Below are 21,641 nucleotides of genomic sequence, written 5' to 3'. Positions count from 1 at the left end.
CTATTTACGTTTACGCTGAAGTCTCCGCGTTGTAAACGAAATCAGTTGGCGACACTGAATTAAATGTAAACAAGCCGACACAGCAGAATTGGTTTCCATCTTTCACCGTCTTCGAGCGGTAACTCGTAACAAAATAACCTCGAAGCTCCACCTTCTTTTTCACCGGTAACCAATTATAACGTAACTGTAACCAGGGCGTACGTCCGAACAGAACAACCTACCGGATTATAACCTAAAAGCTATCTGTGCGGTTTATAGATTGAGCTGTTTTCTAAAAACTAAATTTACGAAAGTGGTGATTATCTCGGGTGAAATGAAAAAAGGTAGGAAAAAAAACGAACGCAGAAATCAAAACAAGCTATATACGCGGGCATGTCCCGCACGCACCTAACTAAAAATTACCTGAAATATTTCGAGATTCCGTTGCCCTGTTGTTATAGGAACTGAACTGTTCTTCGTAAAAAACAGCCGCAGGATAATTTCCGTACACTTCAATAATATAATTACCTTTTGGTTCCCCTCTTTCGTTTCACCAATACTGCCACCATCGTCGTCTCGTACCTATATAGCCTATAGTATCCTATAATCGTCAGATTAAGATAAATAGTTAGAAACAACTTCGCCCCGTAGGTACGAGGACAGGTCTTTTTCTCTGACAATATCATACGAGCATCATCTCCATCAAGCCTTAATCAACCAATCTCTTCGGAAAGTTTTTCAAGTAGTATAAATAGAGTTCGGTCTTCGACGCGTCTTATTTTTTTCCTTCTTTTTCAGCGGTTACCATACCGCCGCCTGTGAAAATAAATTGAAGTTTCTTCCATTGTACGGTATCAATCTACCCACTAATACCATACGTATCACATTATACACTTACATGACGACGAGCAACGATGCGACTAATAGACTAGAATAATTTTAAAAATTTTCATTATTCATCTTTCCTCCAGTGTAAGTAGATATCGAGTCGAACGATCTCCAAGCTAAAACAACGTAATTATATTATATGTAGCTATATTGTTGTTAATCATCTGGGCAGGTAGAGAAATAGATATATGTACCTACGTTCCCATGCGATGTAATTCGAGTTATTTCGACGAAGAAAAAAAGAATTTTAGGGAGTCTGCTCCGACACTCCGAATAGCTGATAGGATCTTTGGATTTTCGGTAAACGTTTCCTTATTCAGAATCTCGATTTTGAGGTACCTATATGCTTCAATTCTTTACGCATCGAATCGTTGTTGACTTCAACTTGCACTTTCCTGCATTAAAATTCAAAAAATTCACCCAGTTCGTAAAATTGCAAAATGTGCCCGTAGTTTTAAAGGTTCTTTCAACATACCCCCCCCCCCCAATACCTATCAAATTAGACGATTTTTTCTTGATTAATCATGATGTACCTACGCCCATATTTCAAATTTGAAATTACTTTCACGACATTTCAACAATTTTTGAGGGTCTTTAAATTAACTTTATCACATCTTCTGCGATTTTGCAAAGAAATTACAACTTACTTATTCCATAAACATTTCCAGCAAAAGCTTCGAGTTATATCTCTTCATTGTAGTTTTCAATATCGTAAACAAAAATTTACGCGAATTCATTCTCCATTCATCGGTGATAAAATGAGCAGACATGGAAGGAGAGATCCAACGCTGTAACATAGAAAAAAAAAGATTATAAATTATAAACTTGTGGAATTTTTCCCAAAAAAAAACGACAATTTTCAGTAATAATTTTTAGGTAAGATCTTTGTAGAAATTAGGCAAAAATCTAGAATTTTTGTCAATTTTCAGTAAAAATCAAGACTTTTAAGAAACTAGGTATTGGCAAAAAAGTATTAGCAATGTTTGGCCATAAAGCGTATCTTTTGGGCAATTTTTGGAATTGGAAAAAAATTGTAACTTTATGGAAATTTTTGCAAAAAAGCGACAATTTTAAAGTAATTTTTCGCAAAAAAAGTAGAACTTTATAGCAATTTATAGTAAAAAGTGAAAATTTTCGGCATTTTTAGTTGAGAAGGCAATTCTTTATGGCAATTTGGCAAAAAGCGAGAACTTTTGGCAGAAAGCAAGACTATTCAAAAATTAAACACTTTTGGGAAATTTCTGGTATATTTTCAGGTAAAAAAGCAAGAATTTTTTTTTTAGCAATTCGGTAAAAAGCAAGAATATTTGAAAACTTTTTTAAAGATAGGTATGGTACTGGAACTTTTTTGCAATTTTTTGTCGAAAAAGTAGGACCTTTTCAAAAATTTTCAGTAAAAAAGTAACTTTTTTGGGAAATATTTACATTCGGCAAGAAAGTAAGGCTTTTGGGACATTTTATGCAAAAAAGTGAAATATTCAAACTTTTTAGCAATTTTGATAAAAAGCCGAGACTTTTTGATATTTTTGACAGAAAGCATTCGATTTTTGGCGAATTTTTGAAAATTCAAAATTGACTGTTTTTGGCGATGTACTTGATCAGTAAAAATGGTGAAAATAAGTCCCAAAACTAATATTAATTACCCAAGTTCAAATTTCATCATTTCCAGCCATTCTGGAGCCTCCAGCGCAATTTTTCAATTTCTCCAGAGTTTTCAATTTGCTCCAAAAGGCGTGAATAACTATGAAGTTGGGCAGCTAAATATCGAGTTGTATGTTACACTCGACCTGTTTAACGAGTTTATCCACATTTGAGCCGATTTTGAGAGTGACAGCTCAAGAGTGGTTTTTTGAGGTGTCACTCTCGCTCCAAAACGGCTGGAAATGGTATAGAATTTGCGCTCGGGGGGTTAGTTCTCGAAGAAATACAGCGATTCGCACAAATTTCAAAAAAGTTTTCATAAACGGTTATCCTTTGATTTTTTGGATTTTTTAATTTTGAAAAAAGCTGGTCAAAAAACCACTCTTGAGGTGTCACTCCCAAAATCGGCTCAAATGTAGATAAACTCGTTAAACAGGTCGAATATAATACATACAAAACTCGATTTTTAGCTGTCCAGCTGCATATTCACGCCTTCTGGAGCAAATTCAAAATTCTAGAGAAATTGAAAAATCACGCTGGAGGCTCCAGAATGGCTGGAAATAGTGAAATTTGGATTTGGGGGGTTAGTTTTGGACAAAATACAGCGATTCGTGTGAATTTCAAAACTTTCCACACAAACGGGAAACTTTTAATTTTTTGGATTTTTTAATTTTGAAAAAAGCTGGTCAAAAAATCACTTTTGAGGTGTCACTCTCAAAATCGGCTCAAATGTGGATAATCTCGTTAAACAGGTCGAGTGTAATATACAACTTGATTTTTATCTGCCCAACTTCATATTCACGCCTTCTGGAGCAAATTCAAAATTCTGGAGAAATTGAAAAATCGCGCTGGAGGCTACAGAATGACTGGAAATGGTGAAATTTGGATTTGGGTAATTAATATTAGTTTTGGGACTAATTTTGACTATTTTTACTGATCAAGTACGTACTTTTAAAAAAAAGCATAAATCGCCAAAAACAGTCAATTTTGAATTTTCAAAAATTCGCCAAAACTCGAAAAATGAACTTGGGCAGCTGAAAATTTGGTTTTGGGAGTTTTAGACTATGCTCTTTCCAAAAATCGCGGTCCCGCTCGAGTCGGAATGTGACACCTCAAGAGGTTGCCTTGTAAGATTTGTTTTAGCAACCAAAATTTTGAAAATGTAATCAAAAGTTACTTTTAATATACAATTGGCTTGGAAAATTCTCCACCGTATATATAGCAATAAATTTTTCTAGCTTTAAGATCAATTTCGTCAAATGAATAGAAGCGCATTCTGTACATTTACCATTCGTCTGATCCAGCTGTTAAAAAAATTGTGAAATACCTGCGTGGCGAAATTTTCATTTACGTTTCTAGGGAGATAATCCGCTACATTATCTCCCGCTCGCTAATCGCTCGGTGGACAAACTAGCGATTTTCTCCCTTAAAAACGTAAAATATTTTATAGAACAAGGGAGATAATGTGATCTTCAACCATTTTGAGTTACTTCCCTCGCTTCACTCGGGAAATAAACCTCAAAATTTGTTGAAAATCACATTATCTCCCTAGTTGCATAATCTACTATTTGTTTATATTCGTTTTCTACATCCATCATCCATCGACAAAAATTCGTTTTCCAAATTTCGCATCACGATCATCGACCTGGTGAACAATAATATAGAAAAACATCAAATCATCGTACATTTTCTGCCACAAAAATGCCATTTAAAATCAAAATTGTGATAAAAGTATTACGATATAAGCAGCTACTCGCAATCTTACCTATAGGTACCTACTTGCCATTTAAATCGTTCATTTGAGCGTACGAAAAATGGCGTCCTCGCCAAGTTAAAGTTAAGTAGTTACATGTAATCCACTCATTCCAAACAAGTTTGATCATAATTTCTGCCACGTTTAATACTTACTTCATATTCATAAACAGCCAAGTTCATGTTTCATAATGAAAACTTTTCAGCTTTTAATAGCTACATCATTATGTATATACAGACAGAGGTACCTACGAGTGTAGGTAATGAAACTGTTGTTATGAAACAATAGGGCATGAGCAGAAAGGAAATATAATTGGAAAATAACTCTCTGCTATACAATGATTAAAATAAATTTCGCTCAGAGAGCTTCCGATTACGAAGTATGTTACTGGATTAGGTTATTTACCGGCGTATGAATTACTTCCACCCAAGTAAAAGTAAACATAGTTCTATTTATAGGTTTAATGTACTCGTATATTGTACGTATATTATCAATACATTCAAACTACACACAATATTCGTACACGTTGCAAATGTATTGTTAACGATAATTAATTACTTAGGTACTTCTTACTTGTAAAGCGATTGTGAAATACATGAGATGATTAAAATTCAACAAGTAGCGTGTAGGCAGCCATCAGAATATCGTAAATAAAAGCAAACCATTCCATATTACAGCTAATCAATACATAAGCAAACGCCGAACTAACTTTCCCATAGGCACATACCTTACATCTGTAAGAACAAAAAAGGGTTACTTTTTTTTCCTAAAAAAAAAAACAAAAACAAAACACACGCATGGCATCACAAAGGACACAAAACTGAAGGAAAAAAAATATCATGGGAACAAGTTGATCAAACACGAATTCCATCTCGGAGATCTTCCAATTATCGCCGCGTCAATTCGGTTATCCGCACAATTATAAGTCGCAAGGGTGGTGTTGCGCTGGTGCGAAAGGACGAAAAAATCATTCGGAAATTGTTACAGGTATTCTTTCGCAACACGTCGATCGCGGTCTCTCATTCTCATCTCATATTGTGGTAATATTACACAAAAAAGGTCAATTGTGAACTGGTCAAATGATAATAGGCTGACGGTGCAGGTGTCAGCGGGTGGCTAATTTTGTTTATACACAATTAACCTACCTACAAGAAGGTTTGCTTTCGTATACGCGTCTAATAAAAGTCAAAACACCGAGATACCAATGTTTTTTACATTAATCGTTTCTTCTCTCACAGACCCCTATTTAGTGCTGGAGATTTGTTTGTGTGTGACGAATCGAAAACGTGGATCATGTTTTCGATACAATGAGCAGACGGTCTGCTCTTCTTTTTTTTCCATGTATAGTCCGGATACTTATGATACCTTTTTAAGGCGAATCTATCGCCGCGCTTTGTTTACGTGTGTTTACGCCAAAGGTTAAACCTATCATCGCGACGGTATTTCCAAGAAAAACCGCTTCAGATTCGGTGAGAAATCAAGTTTTACTTTTGAAAAAAAAACTTTCGCGATTCAGGAAGTATCCTACTGCGGAATCCGATGGTGAATATGCGTATATGGCTGCTATTAGTATTACCTGTGAAGAAAATGAAATTACAAAATCGTGGAATGCCGAATCTCTATTATACTTGATGATTTGTTTTCTACAATGAAGCGGTGCGGTGGCGTGAGTTGATTGTTCGAGCAAATGAAAACGTGTTGAAAATCCACACGCGATGGAGTCCTGCGCAGTATAATGAAACAGGAATTGAAATGTTTGAAACGAATACCATATTAGATTTTCATTTACCTGTATCCACGTAACTCTCTGATTTTATTTTTAATCAAGTTTTTCTCAAGAAATCGTGGCCAAGAGAGCAGATTATAAGTTCGGATCACGGAAAAATGCATAGGTAATTTCTTCTTCTATTTCCATAGTGAAAGCCACCAATCACTTGTATTGTCAGCTCGACTCCACACAAATTCCAGATACGTATCAATTAATCCAATTCTGTAGTATTAAATTAACGTAAGACCTAATAAACCAACACCCACACAAAAAATTCACGTATCTATCTATCTGTATAATTAGAATAACTACGGTGAACATACTTCATGTATGGCATCCGCAATGTTTATGTCGGTATAATATCGAGCATCTTATAGCATTATAAGGTTTAAATTAAAACATAATTAACGTACAGAAAGTATCCACCGTCATGTTATAAATCACCCGCCTCGTTCTTCCCACCAAGACGACTATTGGAGGCAATGGATCGTCAATGTTTAATTTATCAATCACGATAAATCGTTTTTACTTGATTGATCTAGACGATCGTTTCATTCCATTCGCACAACAGACATACTATACACTTACACACATCGTATCTAAGACGAGGTCATTTTCAAAGCCGCTACAAAAATTCACGAAAAAAGTTCCTTCGTCGGTAATACAATACCTAATATGTAGTTTACACAATCGAACAGCGAGTCAGCGAGTGTGTAGTGTAGCTCGCGACAATTCGATCGATAAATTTATCGTCGATAAGAATCCGCCGCTTAAGAATTATTTACTTTTAATAAGTTGTCTTTTGAATTGGTAAAGATACGATGCGACGCGACGAGTTCGTGTAGAATAGATACCTTTAAAAGAATTATACCACAAACGCTAAACGCGCATTATAAAACAACAGATTAACGATAATGAATTACATCAATTTCGGGAACGTTAACAAATGCGATCTGATTTTATCACAAATAAAAATGTGTGGAAGCAGCAGTTCGATTGGAACTCGAACCGGGAACAATGCCATATAAAAAACACATTGTAGTCGTCGTTGGATCTTTTGTCTCGCGATCGAGATTTGAAATCTTGAACGATGCATATTTCATTTTACCTCAGAAGTAAATGTACCAAGGAATAAGTCGAAATAAATTTACCTAATACACATCGCAGAATAGGAACTCCGAACTCGAATGCTGGTAAAAAATTCAATCATGTTGGCACGTGTTATATTTCCATTTCGGAACATTGAATACGAGCCGTCTCAGCTTTGGTGGTTTGGTTCGGCGGGCATCATTTATCAAGCGGAACTTTTCCAGTGCTTTTACTTCTAAAACCATGATCTCATACAGATGTTCTTTTCGTCATCATAGTCGAAGTATCTACTGCAACAAATATAATTTTTCATTTTCAAATCAAGTTGAAATCTAAAGGTACTCTGTACTCTGTGTATTTTTGAAAGAGTGTTTTCTGTATGAAAATTACAGGTAATCGAAAGAAAGCTCTGGTTATGAACACGATAATTCGATATTACAAGCTTACCAACGATAGTTTGACTTGGAATACAGTTCGGAAATGATTCAATCAGGCAAGATCGCAGGAATTTGGTTCCAAAAACAGTGACGAAGCCGACGTAGATATACTTATTAGTTCGACATAGGTAATTATCTTAGAGGTGGTAGATAGTAGATACTGTTTGAAAAATAAATACAAATACATTAACGAATGATATGAACTAAGTACATACGTACTGTATACGTATACTTACTTTTCAAATTTCGTATCACGAAACACTATAGATACACATTACACTCTCATTGCTCACAAATCACTTGAATTATCGAAATTTCTTTCAGACTTCATGCAGTAGCCCTACAGTAGCCACGTTGTCGTTATCAATCATGAAGCACCGTCCTTATCAGTTTAATGTCGCATGGAACAGAAAAAAACTGAAGGTCAACGGAAGTCGGAAGGCAATGGAGGGAGGGGACTTATCAGATATCATATCACCAGAAACAGATAGAGGGAGGGCTGGAGGGTGGTGTTGGATTGAGAAGTGAGAACCTTTTTTGTTCGCTCATCACTACTGTTCACTTTTCATTATACTTACTTCATTTTCAGACTTCAGTAATCAGTATGTACGAGAATACCTGCATTGAAATTTGAAAGGAGGAAAGGACATTTGACATTTTTATTACATCAAAATTGGCACGATCATTTCAAGAACCATTTCAATGTCTAACAGCAACGAACACAGCCAACACAGGAACAAAGTTATTATGAGAATTGAGAATCTATGAACGATTAAGAGATCGTCAAAAATTTGCCAAGGAACGAAGGGAAGAAGAATCTAGAAACTAGCCACCCGGAAGAATTGAAGATCGGAATCGGGAATCATCTGTCTATCCATAGTCTGAGGTCTATCCAACGAAAAAATCGTTTCAACTTTCAATGAGCTAAATTTCAGCCAATGCTAAACCGGACACCGGAGGTGTTCACTGTTCAGTGTCACCTTTTGGGGGCTAAAGTCCACCATAGAGGGGAACGCCAACGTGCACAGGGCCCATGCCCAAGGGACTCTATGGGGACTTCAGTATGTTGTTCCGGACACTGAGGGGGACGTGCATACCAAATTTCAGCTAGCTCCGAAACTTTGTGAGCAAACGCATAATTTTGAGCTATGTAGGTAAGCTAATTTGTCTGGACAAAATAAAGTTCATCATGATATTTTGGCCAACTTGTTCAAAAGATTTCGCATTTTTTAAAATTTCAATAAAAAACCAACTGCTGCGATTGCAATTTTACCAAAAAAAAAAACAAAAAAAACCAGAAATCAATTAGGTAAATTTTGATATTTTATTTTAGCTCAACCTTAAGCATAAATTTTTACAAGTTTTTGAAAAGTAGGTAAGTATACCAGGAATTTGAGCCCTATAACTGCAAATGCTTGGCTCATCGAAAAATTATTTTTATTAAAAAGAAAAAGTGATAAAAAAGTTGATTATTGTTATAATTTTTCGTGAATATTTCTGTATCACTATTACCTAATTTAAAAAATATTCAAATTAGTAGGATGTACTCGTAGATACCTATTGTGTTAAACTGCCTTTTCTTTTCTGTATACCTACCTATGATTTTTTATTCGGATTTGAATACGGTGGCAAAAACTTTTCAGAAGTTTCAATTTAGAAAAAAACGAATTTGCTCGAATGAAGAGAGGGCAAAAGCTTTCGAAAATTTATAATTATTCAAGAAATAAAAGAACGTTGGGGTCGTTGGATACCCATACACAAGAATAAGAAAAAATTGATTGCGATGATGAAAGATCCTAAAAATTAATTATTCAAGAAGTTTTCATTTTTAAAAGTAGTTACCTACTTACTTTCATTCGTAATAATTATGTTGGGAATTTTCAACTGTCTAAATTCCTTTTTAATTACTGTGTTTTCCCAACTTTTCTACTTGTTTTGTAAAATTTTCCAAGTTTCCATTGGTGGAGTGCAGAGGTCCCCGAGAATCTGTTGCGAGCTGCTCCAGTGCTCCAAGCCCCATTTTGCCTTTCGGCTTCATCTCTACTTGAATTTCTAATTAAACTATTTGAACATTGCCAGATTCGCATGGCTTGATTCATGTTCGATGTATTTTGGCAATGCCGATTGGCTAGCTAGGAAACCCTGAAAAATAAAGAATTGATTTTAATATTGCCAGATTCGCATGGCTTGATTCATGTTTGATGTATTTTGGCAATGCCGATTGGCTAGGAAGCCCTGAAAAATAAAGAATTGATTTTCATATTCTCATTGAAAAAGAAAAAAAAAAAAAGACAAAGAAGAAATTACATCAAATTTTTTAGCCACACTTTGTCCAACATTCAGTCCCAATTTAAACGTAGGATGAAAAATTACATTTTGAAAATGCTAATTTGCTAACGAGAGAACCTGGAATCTTTACTAAGGGTAGAGGCGCCAAATATGGACCACTTTTTTTTTGGAGGATTGCCACTTGAAAACTATAGGGGCTAGAAACCTCCACAAAGGCTTAAAATGAAGTTCCATCCTTCCACTAACACTGTACAAAACTTCAGGGGTTAAGGTCAACTTCAAGTATGTTTTTTTAAATTGTTGAATGACGAGTGTCGGAGTGTCAAAATGACAGTTCAAAATTTTGGACGCCTAATATGGACCACCTAAATAATTTCAAATTAAACATATTTTTACGTTTCAAAACATCATATTTATCTGTAGAAATGAACAAAAAAAGTATTTCAAGCATTTCCCTTTTCAGCTGCTGTTAGAAATGATGAAAATGAGTGAAAAAATCAATATCACAGGTGGTCCATATTAGCGCACCCAATTAGAAAAAACTTTGCACCAAGAATTTCTGTTCATGACCTCATTTTTAGCAAAAACTGATCACTCCAGCAGAAACTACGTCCTTTTTTGATATCATAAACGTTGATAACATTCAGAAAATTACACCACATACGAGTATATATTTTAATAAAAGTTGAAAAACACACTAAAAAAATTTTTTAGTGTCTCAAAATAGTTTTTCGTAAATTTCTCAGCAAGTTTTGACTTTGCAACAGTTGCAATTTTCGTCTCATTCGTTTTTTTGGTGAAAAATACATCGGAAAACATTTTTTCCTGACAGATTGCGCTAATTACCGACGAGAACGGGCGCTGGTCCATATTGGGGACTGGTCCATAATTGGTCCCCTTACCCTTACTCGATCCATAATTCTGATTGAACTAAAATTTGGCTCAATGAAAGAGCATATCTCCAAGACCTCAAAACTAAATTTTGAGCTGCCAAAGTTGATATTTTTGACGAATTTCTTAAAATGGCGGAAATGGCCTATTAGTAAATAATTGTCTACAAAATCAGTAAATATGGAGATAAAAATCTGAAACTTAGTTTACACGCTATGAATAGGGTATACCAAAGTCGACAGCTTGAATATCGCTTGTCTGCATTTTCAGGCCGATCAGGAGACCCCAGCAAGAGTTGACTTTTTTCCGTCCTGTTTCAAATCGCTTTAGAATACTTAATTATCATCGCAAAAATCAATTTTGGCAGCTAAAATTTTGTTCTGTCGTAGTTGGATTGCAAATTCGAGGTTATGAGTGTTATGACTTGATAATTGTATTTTTTTTGCATGGAAAATCTAAAATTAAAAAAAAAACAATATCAGCGAGTTTTGTATCAAATTACTCAAATTACATAAAATGTCTTCCACCCTATATGCTTGACCGCAACTCAATCAATTTACAATGTGGAACTTGAGACCGGATTGAATTTTCAAGCTACCGAAGTTGATTACAATCTGATTATATCCATCATATGCGATTTCCATAATTCCATACTACTCGGGAAACTTTCATCAGATATACCTATGTACCTACCTAACCAACCATTCTCATTTCTTCGAACAAAACCTCAAATTTCTCAAATAAACGACCATCTATACGAGATACCTACTTTCAAGCTTGAAAAAGAAAAAAAGTAGCCATTATTTGCGCATCAATTACTTATGATCACAAACCCGAATGTTCGATGACGTTAGACTGATAAGTAAGTAGGTACCTATCTTTAAATTGAAGAAAATAAATGCAGCAATGAATCAAGCCAGAAGGTAATTGACCAAAACGAAGAAATAAACATGACTAATAATGAAATTAAAGCATCAATCACAATCAACCTGCGAGTCCGGATTAAAACGCCAAGCCCATTAGAAATAAAATCTTCCATAGTTTACAACATTACCCCCTAAGTTAAAAACGCTATTAAATTATAAATATTCAAAATGGAGCAAGTCGAAGTCGTGTTATTCGGCCTATACAACGATACACGAAACGAAGAGAAAATCTCAATCCATTAATAACCCGCGTAGAGCTCACGACCACCATTTGGAAAACTAGCTAGCGTTTGATCCTGGCCATGGAAACAGAGTTCTTCTTTAATCACGTACATAAAAATAAAAATTTATATTATAAATACGTATCTGTATAGTGTATACGGTCGCGCAACGCGCATTACGTTAATTATAATTTTTATAGCATCGATAAGACAAATGTTGGGTCGACGATGCACATTATCTCTACATTTATAATACGATGAATGCCATGTACAGTATAGGACTATATAGGTAGGTATATGGTAGGTACTTAGGCAAGTAAGTATATGGTCACCAGCGCCATCAGAAAAACACATACGAGTACATGTACTCGTATAGTAAAGTAACACGTGTGCTGATGCAGGGACAAAACCAGCTTCTCTGCAGCTTCACAGTTTAGTAAAATTATTTCATCGATCAATTTTTCCGGCGGATCTCCCAGGAGATAAATTAGTAGCGGTAACAACTCTTTGACAGTCGCATCTCTTCACTATCACAAACACACGACAATCGCGGCTGTGCTGTGGCCGACCAATCGACCTAGCAACAAGGTGCATAAACTGGCGAAGACCACACAAGTAGTCGCGGCTCATTACAAAAACAACATAAAATCCAAACATACAGCTTTAGGCCAAGCAGGGTCTTCCCACACAGTTTCTAAAGCGCCCCCCTCGTATTATTATAAGCGACGGAACGATCGACGGGGAAAGCGTAAGCGATGCACCGCAACCTATACATTTCAACTAGTTTTTCTCTTTCACGTGTACTACAAGCAACTTTGAAGGTATCAAGGTGAAAGACGTAAAACTACTCATAATCCAAAGGGAAAATACGGCTACCTTTGAGTAAACTTATATGTACCTAACTAATACGTATAGCCATCGACTCAGAGGGGGTGCTAGTTTTACTAGATATATATACAAAATCCACTATGTACCATTATTTCGGATCATCTCTCGAAGGTTTGTAATGAAATGTCATCCTCTGCGGTAACATATCTACCTACCTATTGAAAAACACATAAATAAATAATACTAATAGACGCAAAGGTCTTGTAATAGGGTTGCTTCGATTGACATAATGTGCGAACGGCGGATATTTTATCACCTTTTATATTAAAATACATAATCAGATAACATATCCGCCATCCACACCGTTCGCGCGATTACACGCGATTCGAAAAGAAGGCGATTTATCGTTTGATTAATCGTCGTCACTATATGGTGTGAATAAAAAAAAAAAAAAGGAAAGAAATCCGCCTTCTCTATCTCATCTTTCAATATGCACACGTATAGTAGAGCCACTGAGGTTGAGCCACGCTAAGGAAAAGCAGTCGTCGTCGCGCACGTAGTATGAGTAAATTTTCAATTCTACGCTCTGCAAGTGCTGTAGATACGCTGATAAAGTAAAGAACAACTGTAATCTATGTTATTATTTTCAGCGTTCGCGTTGCTACTTTTGTAAAGGGTCGACCAAAGGACTGCGTTTATAAGAGAGCTGACTGCAGAGTAGAGAGCGGAGTAAAGATTTTCGTCTCTTTTTTAGTCAAATCTATACCGTAATAGTCTACAGCTAGAGTAGATATAATGTGTACTATAGGTGGGTACTATAGTATATATATAGAGTGTCCTGTAGTAATGAAAAGCAATTAAATACCGTGACGAGGGTATTATATGGGGCACTGCCGCCACCCCTTCGCCAACCCCAAACACGTGTCACCCCTTAACAGTTCGCACCAACCCGAAAACACGCCGCCGGCTGTTTCATTAAGATAAAGAGCCAAAAGCATACGCTTTTCCGCTTACCAACAAAGTCCTCTTGTTATACACGTCGTCTTTTCAACCGTTCTAGTTGGTGTTTCTGTGTCTGTCTCTGTGTATACCTAATAGCGCACGTTGAGCTGTCCCAACTTGGAAATTTTTTGCAAGAGGAAATTTGCTACTTCATCTACAATGTAGATACCTATATGTTGTAGATCCCTTAGGGTTATATCGCTCTCAGTAGCTTTAAGCTTGTGTTACACCTTTTTACATATTCATCTACCTATATGCTTTTTGGAGGGTACCTATTTTCGCAATATACAAACATGCCCAGTGTCTTCCTTTACGTAGGCATTGCTTTCACTCCAAAACAGCATAAAAATAGGCCAAAATCAAAATTCACTGTTTTTTTTCCAAGTTGAAGGGATCTTTGCTTTTCAACAGTACCTACCTATCTTTTCATGTTTTTTTTGGAGGGGGGATTTTGTCCCTTCACACCTCCATCTGGGCTTTGTCTAGAGAACGATTTCCTCCCTTTCATTTGTCTTACAGTTCTGTTTTTTTCAGCAGTATAAAGGGACTGGGATAGATTGAAATGTCGAAACTACCGAAAGGCTCGTCTAGCCCCCCTCCCCCGAAAGTACATGCCAAATTTCAGCCTCTGAAGTCAATTTGGAGGGGGGGTGACACGAAGATTTTTCAGGGTTGAAAAAGCACGAAAAATTCGGGGTTCTTCCTTCCAAATTTGTATGTACATAGCTGATTTTTTGTTATTTTATACAATTTTTGATTTCCTATGGATTGGCTTTTAGTTTGACTTTTTTGGTATTTTTCACCCCTTTCTACCCCCTCCCAAAAATTTGGACACCTGCGATAATTGACCCAAGGTCATCCCCACTCAACCCTCTTAATTCGTACACCAAACAAAGCCTAAATACCGAATTTGAACGAATTTTGTCGAAATCCCAACGTCTGAGATCATTTCATGTTCCGGTAAAAATTTTTTAAAAATTATCAGACATGCGAAAAACTGATGGATTTGGACTCTGGGGTCCAGGGATCCAAACTGGATTTGGTGATTGGTCCCACCCCAATCCCGGAATCATGATGGTTGTAAGCCTTATTTTTCTTTTGTTCAAAGGAAACTCAAGCTAACAATGTTGAACATCAAATATTCATTAGCAGCAGTTTTTGAAAAACAATGTTAGCTGAGATATGAATCATAAACCTTAAGGTGGTTTCATCAATTCTAATAGATATGATTTTATTGGAAGTCGTTTTTAAAAACGATGTTAGCTAGTGAGGAAATAGGCCCTTATAAAGCGGTTTTGTCATTAGAGTCATGAATTCAAGATGATTTTAGAAAATGCAAAATGACGTTAACCATTAAGAAAAATCCTCTCATAAAGCTTGTTTGTTCTCAGTTATATTATTTTTGAATTTTTTTTTTTTTTTTTTTTTTTGCAAAGCACGTTAATTGGGAAAAGAATTATGCGTATTTTTTTTCCACTAAAATTCTGAGATTGTATCTTTTCGTTGTTTTTGAATTCGCTCATGCCATTCTAATAAGCGCAGAATGATTTTTTATACTTACAATTTTTCCCAAATTTAAAATTTTGCTCAATTTTTTCAAGATCAATTTTTGTAATTTTTTTTTGAGCTCAAGGTATATAAAAATTTAAATGGCCAGGTTAAGTATCTAACTTAAAAAAGAAACCGCTAAGAATTAAAGCACTACGAATTGTGAAAAAATAGGTGAATTCAGAATTTTTGAAATAAAGTATCATACCTACATATACCTAATTTAGAAATTTTGAATTGAGTTTGTCATTGCCAAAAAAAGTTCTTGTTGTTTTTTGGAGGGAGGGAGGGAGGTGGGGGAAGGAAAATTACCGATTGTTTTGAATAAAACGGTTGGTTTTTCAAGTAAAATACCTAAGAAAAAAATTACAATTTTTCAAATTAAAAATTTTTTTCAATTCTTTTTAAAATGTTCGAAAACTTGAAAAAATGTTGTTTTTTTTTCAAATTTAAAGTTTTAAAAAGAAAGCAAACAGACTCGAGCGAAGCAAGGGCCAAAGCTTTCAAAAATAGATAGGTACATATTTTGAGGTGTATAAAAAACAATATTTTTCATGCGAGGAGTTCGGTATTTAGTTATTTATTTATTGGCTTTAAAATTCTGAATTTGAATAATGTTTTCTTCTTTGGAAATTTCAAAGGCAAAACCGCTAAAAGCTTCCGAAAATTCTTGTTTCGAAAAGTAATTTTTTTTCTTTTTTAATAATAAGAGTTTATTGCTTTGGTTTTATTATTTTTTTTATTTATAGGTAGATGTTTGGAGAGTTCAATTTTAAAAAAGAAAAACAAACAGGCTCGAGCGAAACGAGGGCTGAAGTTTTTAAAAATTTTTAATTCAAGAAGTAAATTACCAATTATTTTTTTACAAGAATAGGTCATTTAATTTACTTAATTTAGAAATAAAAAAACTTCTTTTAGGCTCAAGCGAAGTGAGGGCAAAAGCGTTCAAAAATGCGTACCTACATCGTAATTTACGTTTCAAAAAAGGCGGTAAATGCGTTTTTTTTGCCAATTTTTTTAGCGTAAATCTTGTAACTTCAACACTGGTCTAAGATGAAATATTCAAATTTTCCAACTATAAAATAATCTCGGTAGGTATATTTTCATTCAGAAATTTATACGTATTTATTTAAAAGTTCTTTAATGTATCGAAAAATACTCATTTTTCCAACTCTGGGCTAATTTTGTCCTAGACTCATTATTGAAATTTTCAGCATAGGGCAGGCTGCCCCTTTGCCCCTCTCTTGCTGAAAAATATTGAATGGATTTTGTCTGTTCATCGAGTTCATCTCACCATCATATACACGTAACTTCAATATCAACCAATCCAGCTCAGCCACAACAAGTGAATTGAATAAAAATTTAGATTGGTAGGTATTCTCAAAAAAACACAACTGTTCTAACCTAACACTTTCCAGTTCGGCAGGGCGCCATTAGCCTACACTGCCAACTCTCCATGCTCCATGTCATCGTCAAAAACCCTATCTGGCGACTGGCGACAAATGAGCTACATTTCATCTAATTATTTTTACGCCCAAGCAGGATTCAAGCTATAAAACAGTTCGTATATACAAAAACCCATTCACCTACCATCCAACTGACATTTCCGTTTACAAAAAGTCATCATAACATGTATAAAATACCTCTCTTCAACTCCAGTAAATTTGAATGTAGGTACAAGAATTTCAAAACTTTTCAAATATAAACTTCATCTACCTGTGCTATGGAATAAGTATATTTTATAATATGACACGCCTGATGTCGTGAATAATATACCCGCAAGTTGTTTTGTTTTCTTTTGTATATAACCTATACCTACGCATGTGTGCACTATAGGGTGTGCTGGAAAAAATGATAAATTTTTTATGAGCATAATAAAGATGAAGTTACTAGGTATTTATAAGAAATGCATCATTTTCATTATTAGGTACAATCTTGATGCATCAAGTTTGGTTTTCCATTGCTTCATATCTTCTTAAATTAATTCGTTTCAAGATAAGGTACTGACGCCTCTAAAGGTCCACGACTGCCTTTCAAAGTACCTACCTACCTAATATTCTTGGGGCATAATTGACTATGGAATTATGATTTTTGAAAACTTCTTTCATGCGAAGAAACTTCGAAGTTTTCTCTATACAAAATGACGTATTTGTTTTTATTTTTCAAATCATCTAGGGACTAAAGCCAGGCGTTTAGAAAAAAAAAAAAACTGGACATTTTTAGGAACAGGCGTTTGTACGGAGGTCCGCATCTTTTTTCAATAAATTCTCTCATGAAAACAGTGAAGTCAACATACAAATACACTATAAAATGAATTTTTAATAATAATTAATGTAGGTATTTTTAATGCTAGGAAGCCATAAAAAAATCAGTTTCATATTTTAATCAAAAAAAAAAAAAAAAAGACGCAAGCAACCCTTAAATTTAGCCACATTTTTCTCTCGCCAGTGATTAACTGTTTTGAAATACATGATTTTTTAAAGATAACTATAGAAGAACCCTATGCATGTAGGCCAATTGTCTGTACGTTGAATAAATTTTTGAAAAAATACAGTTTGAAGAAAATGTTCGAAATCAAATTCCCATCATCATAATATTTACTCTTCCTTCATCACTTCGCATCTTCTCAAATTGATTCATTTCAAAGATAGGTACATATTGTTAGTTATCAAGACATTTCAGACATGGATATTCAAACGTTTACGCTGGAATTTACCCTCTTCCCGTCCGTGCGTGTGAAATTACATATCCAACGTTCTCAACTTTTAGTTGAGAGAAAATTACTCTAGTTCGGAAATTAATTGCTAAATACAAAGTACCTACCTACTCGTAGCATGTAACTGTGCTCGAAGTTCAGATTAGACTGAATGTGTGTTTCGTGGATTCTACACCACCTATCTCCGGAAAATAATCAAATTAACACAAACTGCGTGAAGTGGTCTCCATAAGACAATCTTATTCAACGTAAGAAAAAGTACTAGTGTTTTCTGTGTTGCCTATCTTATACACTTTAGGCATTTATTTTATACAATGAACCTACACTAATTAGGCAGTTAAAGTTGAGTGGAACCACGAAAATGCTTGATGAATCAACTTGAACATTTCTTAAGATTCACTCGGATAAATTTTTTTCCCGCAAATTTTTCAAATTATCGAATTACATACATGAAAAAAGTAATATCGTTTTTTTGTTTCTTATATACTTAGAATTACGAGTTTATGCACTGAATTTCCAATGCTTTTGCCCTCACTTTTGCTCGGCACAATTTGCTTTTCTTTTTTTGAAATTGAAATTTCTGAAAAATTCGAATTCAAAGCTGAGGAGTGTTACTTAAATCCAGAAAAATAAATTTCACAATCCAAAATGATTTTCTTTTACCCTTTTTATTGATGGTTTTCCAAATCAAAAATCTGACGTCATATTCGTATTCAGCGACACCCAAAACATACTATTCCATGTGTTGCATGAACAAAACACTTTTTTGAACTTTTACCCCCTTTGGGGAGGTGCTGGGGGCCATGGATGAGGTCCTATCAAAAATCTGACGTCATATTCGTGTTCAGCATCATCAAAAACATACAATTCGATATATCACATGCCCCAGATTTTCTTTCAAAAGTTTCGCCCAAAATTGGGGGGTGGGAGTGCTCCCCTTCCATTAAGAGATCCTACCTCAAAACTTGAATATTTCGAAAAAACATCAAAAGGTACATCTATGGAAATTTTTTCAAAATTTTAAATAGTAGCTCCCACTTACAGCGCCATTTTGAAATTTGAACTTTAAATTTGAAAGTTCAACTTTCAACTTTTGAAAATTTCAAAATGCTTATAAAGTTTTAAATGCAATGTTCTTTCGAATTGTGAAATCAGTTTTGATCAAAGTATCATAGTTTTGGAGGAATGGACTGCTGAAGTTGAGTACCTCGAGACAATGTGAAAATAATGGTAGCCCCCCCCCCGCCCCCTGAGGGGGCTGGGACCAAACTAATTGCGGTGTTATTACTTACTGGGTGGGTATATACGTGAGGGCGCATACAAAAAGGACCATATGACCAAAAAAACATTTTTTCTTTGAAATTGACTTTTTTTTCCTGGTTGTATGGTCCCTTTTCGTATAATCATTATTGTAAAAAAAATGAGCGAAATCGAAAGGCATGACTTTCAAAATCGCCTCTTTTTGGTCGAGTTGACATGGAATGAACCATAAGTCTACTTTTTTTTTGATACTTGAGAATTTTTAGATGAGCTAAATGGAGATTTTGTGATTTTTGTCCCCTAATACCGAATTAGTTCTTCGCTATCTGACGTCTGACTAATTGACTATGCCCAACATATGGCTCATTTATCACCCCCCTGGAGGAAATCCTATTTGATGATAATTTCTAAAAATCTTTTAGAATTATAATAAATGCGTAGTACAGGAATTTAAAGCCCTAATAAAATTTTTTTCATTAACAAAAATCTAAACGCTTAATTTTATTGTCTTACCAAATCAAAAAAGTGAAATGGGCTCAAGAAGTTGATATGTATTATCCTCTCAAAAGCATATTGATGACAGTATTCAAGTAAGAACTCATTCCTTCGGTGGCTTTGGTCAATTAATTTTGAGTTGTGGGCATAATGATTGGCCAATCCGTAGCTGTAGAAAAAATTTGGAAGCTCAAAACTGCACTCATTGAATTCTTCAAGTTGTAATTAGAATACGTACCTATGGAAAATACATATTAAAAACCAGATAGTTACCTGTACTTACTGGCAATTCAGTTCAGAATCTAAAATTTTTTAACAGAAATTTAATTTACCTAATGCAGAAGTAGTTTCAAAAAATTATCTTGTTTATTTTTTCAAAATCTCATATTAAAATTTGCATAAAATTAAAAAAAAAAAAAAAAAAAAAAAAAAAATGAAAAACCAAGTGTACCTACTTACTTAAAATGTAAAACAACAATAAATATTTCGAGTTTTTAGTAACATAAGGTAAATTTTGATTAAAATTAACCTAGGGATTGTTCCATAATATAGAAGATGAAGATGAAAAAAATTTATTATGGTAGCAGGTAGTAGTTTATTAGACATTTTAAAAGGACGACTGTGCAGTGCACAGCACCACAGCGATTAGGCGTTTCTATTTCCTCAATGCATCGCCTGATTATAACATCCTGCCTCGAACCTTTTCCCTCTACTTCTTTTTATTTATTATTTAATCCAAGTCATAATCAGACGGTTGCTGGTTGGTAATAAAAATATAGAATTCATCTTTTTATAAGTAAGGTATCCTTCTGCTTAAATATAACTACGCACAAAACTTATATCTACGTAGCTGGTATAGCAATAAGTATAAAAGAACTGTGTGGTGAAAAGGTCTGGAAAGAAGAGTAGAAACAACATGATATCTGAAAGGAACGATTATTAACTAAACAAAAAAAAAAGAAAGAAAAACCCATTAAACTGACATTTATATATATAGGTAAGATAGGTAGAACAACCGCAACCAGAAAACCTCATTTGTTAGTACATAGGAGACCAGAAGAAAAGTATTAGGAAAAAATGAAGACTATACCATGTGCCTCAGAATACTCGTTGTATTTATAGATAGATAGGTAAGGTATAAAATACCTCGTCGTTAAATGCAGCTGATGATTGTGAGTAAGTAATTCTTGTGAGTATATTAATGTGAATTGTGAAATGGGTTATTTTTCCGAACAACTGCAAGAATAAGGGAAAGAAGGAACAAGGTTGTAGAAAAACACTCTGTGAGAACGCCATTAGATACTGTAATGTGCTCCGGAAAGGTCAAGTCACTGTAGATATAGACACAGTAAGGAAGATCGAGATGGTGGAATTGCTGAATACCACTGTTTCCTACAGCGAAGATGAACCAAACACCAATCTATTCTGGATGTTTAAATTGAACAATATTTTTGTGTATATTTACTCACGAAAAATATGAGGCGAGAGAAGGCGGTGTTGGTGGCGGTAACGAATATTCAGAACAAATGTATAGGTATGGTATAAGTTATGAAATATATATTACAGCTTAGGGCGAGTAGTACGTATAAGAAGGAACTATAAGAAGTATAGCCTGAACCATAGGATGATACTATGGATAGCCAGCGATAAACTTGTAAAAATGCCGTCGTACCAAGGTTGTTATAGCTGAGATGTATTAGGTTGTAGAATATACACGAGGATACGAGAGCGCCGAAGAGGATTTCTTTTTTATCGCTGAAAAATTGCCGTTTTCGTTGGAAACGCATAAAGCCATTTGTCGGCATTAAGCGTGTAAATTGTTTTCGGGTTTTAGAAGCATAGCCATTGGTATCTCGTTCTTCTTTTTACTTTTTGGTCTCTGTCTGGTTTATGTTTTCTGTACACCACAC

At 34.8% G+C, this 21,641-nt stretch overlaps 2 long non-coding RNA genes across 2 annotated transcripts in view; both read right to left on the bottom strand.

Moving 5' to 3' along the window:
* The window catches only part of LOC135846059 (uncharacterized), a 53,447-nt gene extending 47,466 nt beyond the window's left edge, over positions 1–5,981 (bottom strand). The window contains exons 1-8 of the long non-coding RNA XR_010558876.1: positions 5,838–5,981; positions 4,835–4,995; positions 3,797–4,153; positions 1,515–1,655; positions 1,066–1,262; positions 878–983; positions 403–795; positions 9–278 (exon numbers count right to left, since the gene is read on the bottom strand). This is a non-coding gene — a long non-coding RNA (uncharacterized LOC135846059). The remainder of the gene's footprint in view (positions 1–8; positions 279–402; positions 796–877; positions 984–1,065; positions 1,263–1,514; positions 1,656–3,796; positions 4,154–4,834; positions 4,996–5,837) is intronic.
* Positions 5,982–6,059: 78 nt separating this feature from the next.
* On the bottom strand, positions 6,060–8,137 carry LOC135845085 (uncharacterized). Its single transcript, XR_010558700.1, has 4 exons — positions 7,792–8,137; positions 7,566–7,715; positions 7,181–7,408; positions 6,060–6,251 (listed from the first exon to the last, which is right to left on the bottom strand). It is a non-coding gene; the product is annotated as an uncharacterized LOC135845085 (long non-coding RNA).
* Between the last annotated feature and the right edge of the window lie 13,504 nt (positions 8,138–21,641).

Source organism: Planococcus citri, chromosome 4 (assembly GCF_950023065.1).
Source record: "Planococcus citri chromosome 4, ihPlaCitr1.1, whole genome shotgun sequence".
NCBI classification, from domain to species: domain Eukaryota; kingdom Metazoa; phylum Arthropoda; class Insecta; order Hemiptera; family Pseudococcidae; genus Planococcus; species Planococcus citri.
Note: the sequence above shows the minus strand (reverse complement) of the source record. Positions and strands in the feature narration are given on the sequence as shown.